The following is a 4,255-nucleotide window of genomic DNA, read 5'->3' as shown; positions in this document are numbered from 1 at the left end:
CTTGGGTACTGTGCCTTAGAGATAGTGACCGCCCACCAAGCGATTGGATGTACTGTCTGGCTGAGAGAGGTGGTCTTCCTTGCCAGAAAGTCACGAGTATAGAGGAAAGGACTCTGAGGAGCAAGAAGAGACCTTTCTGGGGGGAGCGTCTGGCCTTGAGGAGAGGAGAGGCCAAAGGGAGTCTCCCATAGTGGTAGAAGCTGTGGGTGGGGGGTCTTGGGGAGGGTGCTGACTGGCAACGAAGACAGGATGTCACTCTCTACGACCCTTCATGCCTGTCAGCAGAGCCAGCAAGGCACCCTGCTCCTGGGCTGCTCTGTAGGGTGGGGAGGGAGGCAGGAGAACCAGGCGTCTTTCTTTACACAGTTTGGGTGGACAGGTTTCTCACGGCAACAGGGCAAAGGTGGCTGGTCTTGGGCATGGGCTGGAGAGAGTGTGCAGGGCTGGGCATCGGCCTCAGTGATTCAGCACAGGTGCAGTGGGGAGACCCCACCCTACCACGGAGACTTCTGGGCAAGTCACTGACCCTGATCTCCAAAAAGAAGCTAATAACACCTGCCCTGGCTAATTCACAGATTTCAAAGCTTGATGAGATCAAATGACATCACAGGTGTGAGGCCTTTGGCAGTGCTGTTTGCAAGTGCGTGGTGTTCTCATTATTGTCAGTATTAGCACTGATGAGCTATTGACTTCCTGGCCTCATCATTCCTGCCCTTGTGCACACTGAGATCTTTCTGCGGGACATATCACCACTTTTGGCTTCTGGCATCACTGAGTATTTTACTGAGAGCCTCCTGAGACATTTCCCCCCAGCCCCAGCTTCTTCCAATGCCCTCCTTCCCCCTAAGGTGACCAAACTTCCAGGTTTGCCTAAGACTGAGGGGTGTTCTGGACTCAAGACTTCCGGTGCTAAAATGGAGTCAGTTCCGGGCAAGCTGGGACAACTGGTCACTGTACTTCTCTCTCCAGCCTGTGGCTGCTTCCTCTTCCCTGTGGTGACCATGGAACGTGCTTTCACCCAGGTTGTCCTCTGCTGCCTTGAAGCGTCCAGGTTGGGTGATGCCACCTGGAGAGGGGGCATGTCAGCCCTGGCCATTCCAAAGGCACCTTCCCTCTTCTCGGTGAGACAGGTCACCTCTCAACAAGCCCTCTGCCTTCTGTCGGGCTTCTGTCCTTCTTTCTATTCTTCAAAACTGGGCCAGACCTCTTCCCTATGTCTAGAGGGTATGACCCCACCCACACCTCACCCCCATGAGAGGCCCCTGTGATGAGCTTCAAGTGGGGGGAGAACCTGTCTGTCCCATGCTGGCATTCCAACCTATTTGCCTGCCCAGAGGAAAGAGCCCCCTGGGTGCATGCAGGCAAGCCTGGCCTGTTCCCCACATTCATGAGGACCCCCAGGCCTGAGTCCTGGATGCTGTCTTGACTCCTCCCCTCTCTACTCCATGCCCCCTCCCCCATGCTGATGCTCTAAGGCCTCCTGAGGCTCCCTTGCTCACTCTTCCCTGGACTCCCACTGCTCTGTCTGGCCCAGACCCCTCCCTCCGGGATCTGAACACAGCCCCCAGCTTGTGCCACTGCGCTTGCCATCATGCATTCACGGGATGCCCTCTCACAACCACCCCCTTGCTGAGTCTTCCTCATCCCCTTGAGGCTCAGTCGGAAAATTCCTCGGTTGGCCCGTGCCCTGTGCTGCCCTGGCTTCAGGCTAACATGGCCTGGTGTTGGCAAGTGCCAGTAAGGTGGAGTCTGGATCCTCGCCTCTCGGTTCCCTCATTGCCTCGGCCAGGTCAAGTACGCAGTAGATACCCCGTTAACGTTAATGTTGTGGGCCAGCTCTTGACAGGGTGGCACTCAGCCTCTGGTTGTGGGCAGCTCTGGGCTAGGGGTTGGGGGCAGGGGTGGGTCCTGGGTCCTGGGAGAACACTGTGAGTCACCTTTGCACCCGTCATGGAGAAGAGAGCCCCAAACAAGGGAGAACCCGGGGCTTCATCTCTCACTGCTGGGCCAGGAGCTGGAAGGCATGTGATGTCCCAGCCTTGGGTGTGCCCTGGACAGCAGAATGGAGGAGTGGGTCCCCAGATCAGCCTTTTGCCTCCTGATGCCTTAAAGGGCTTCAGCCCCACCCTGCTCTGGCATGCATGTTCTGGGGAAAGGCGAGGCCCAGACTGCCCCCGTGGCTGCAGCCTGCCCAGAGCGTGTCCTGGCCCTACTTCATGTACTCTGGGTCCTCCCCACCCAGGGCTGGGCCTGGTCTGCCCTGAGAGGCTTGCATCGCCTTGCATAGATCTCAGGTCAGGAGGAGGCAGGAAAGCAGTTTCTTGGGCCAGGAATGGCCCTGATGGAGAGTGGGTTTGCAGGAAAGGAAATCCAGGAGGCTTTAAGCCACCCTCTTGCCTCTCCCTATTTGGAGGGTCGCCTGCCTATTGTCTGGGTGCTCATGTAATCCAGCCTTGCCCGCCCTCCTCCTCAATACTCAACCACCCACCCAGAGTGGGGAAAGTGGCCCCAGTGATCTCTAAGGGTTTGGCCCCAGCCCGGAATGGTTCCCAGACACTGGGATGTGAGCCTGGAAGTGGGCCTAGTGGGATCCAGAGGCAGGTGAAGCACGGGGACTGCTTCTGGCAGCATCGGCGCTAGCTGGCCAGAGATGGCAGCCAGAGCCTGGGACTTCAGAGGGGACGAGGCATGAGGGAGGGGAGGAGTCAAGGTGAACTCCCTGCAGGGGGTGGGGCAGGAGCCTGGCCTTACAGGATTTGCTGGGCAGGGGTCATCATGAAGGGAGGCTCAGAGAGGATGCTGAGGCGGTGCCTCAGGATCTCCCTATCAGGTCACAAGTGGGCCTCACACTTCAGAAGTCTTCAGTGTGTTCAGATCCCAGCAGGCTGGCAGGAGGCAGCCTATGGGGCCCCTCAAAGGATGCTGTAGTGGTAGCATCCACGAGCTGGCTATCACGGTTCCCGGAGGCAAGAAGAAAACTATGTTGAGCTTGACTCTGGGAGGCGTGTTGTTCCAGATATAGATAAGACGTGTCATTTCCTTTCATCGGCCAATGACTTGGAGGAGTAGGTACACCTCATTTTACAGATGAGGACCAGAGCGATAAGGGACTGCCCTAAAGTCATACAGTCAATGAAAGTGAAATTAATTCGGACTCCCCCATCCCACTCTGACCCATCTTATGTCAAGGCTGAGGAAGGGCAAGGACTGGAGTGCTTACGTTTTATTCATCAGCCCTGGGCAGGGGCAGCCATTCTGGAAACAGTAAATGAGGCCCAGGAGTGGGGTCTCTGTCAGATCTGGGCTCCCAGTCTCGGTGCGTGGTCCAGAGAGTCCCTTCCTCCCTTGCAGGCCTCTCTCCTCTTTTCTCCTCAGTGACAATCCCCAGATGTGCAGCCATCTTGTCCTCAGGATGGGCTCTGGGGTATGTATACCACGGACCACAAATACCACCCAAATACAGCCCACTCCAGGTGTGTGGCCACGGGCCCAGCTGGCAGGCCACCCGAGAGGGAGCCAGGGAAGAGCTGTTGACCAGGACCCATGGCTGAGGTGCCAGGACAATGGGTCCGCCTCAGCGCAGGGAAGAGGAGGGCACAGAGCGAAGTATCTGCAGAAACAATGTTTTGGGGGCCACCTGGGGGTGAGCGGCAGGAAAGTGCACAGCTGGGTGGCAGGCGCCTTGGCTCCTAGTCTCACCTGTGACACAAAAGGCAGTGTGGCCTGGGCAGGTGGTGCTATCTCTCTGGCACTTCTCATCAATAAAATAAGGCTTCTACAACGGTGTAGCTTCTCTAAGATGGCGGAGTTGGGAGTTCTCCAGTCTGGGGATTATAGAGACTTGAGGGAGAGGAGCTGGGGAGCTGGAGGGAAGAAGGGGAAGAGAGCCCACACCTCATCAGGATTTGTGACTCTGCTGTCCCCTAGTGGTGGCATGGAGTAACAGAGACATGGTGTCTCCCACTTCCCCCAGACAGGGGTCCTTTCTTTACCCCTCATGGGGGCCTTTACCACTACTCAGCGCTGCGTGTGTTTCTGGGTGGAGAGAAAGGCAGTCAAAGCACATACATAGGACACCCACAGCCACGCACGGGATAGCGCGGGTTATTCCCTCCTGTATCTGCTCTGCGAGCGCTTGGGGAGGGTCTGTAGTTTATAAGGGCACTATGCCGGGCCCTGGGGATCTGGAGGCACTCAGTATACCATTTCTGCCCTCAGAGAGCCTCTGTCCATTTGGGGAGCAGACAAGCAAACT

This window comes from Puma concolor, chromosome B3 (assembly GCF_028749965.1).
Source record: "Puma concolor isolate L17-30 chromosome B3, mPumCon1.1.hap2, whole genome shotgun sequence".
NCBI classification, from domain to species: Eukaryota; Metazoa; Chordata; class Mammalia; order Carnivora; family Felidae; genus Puma; species Puma concolor.
This window is presented reverse-complemented; position numbering follows the sequence as displayed.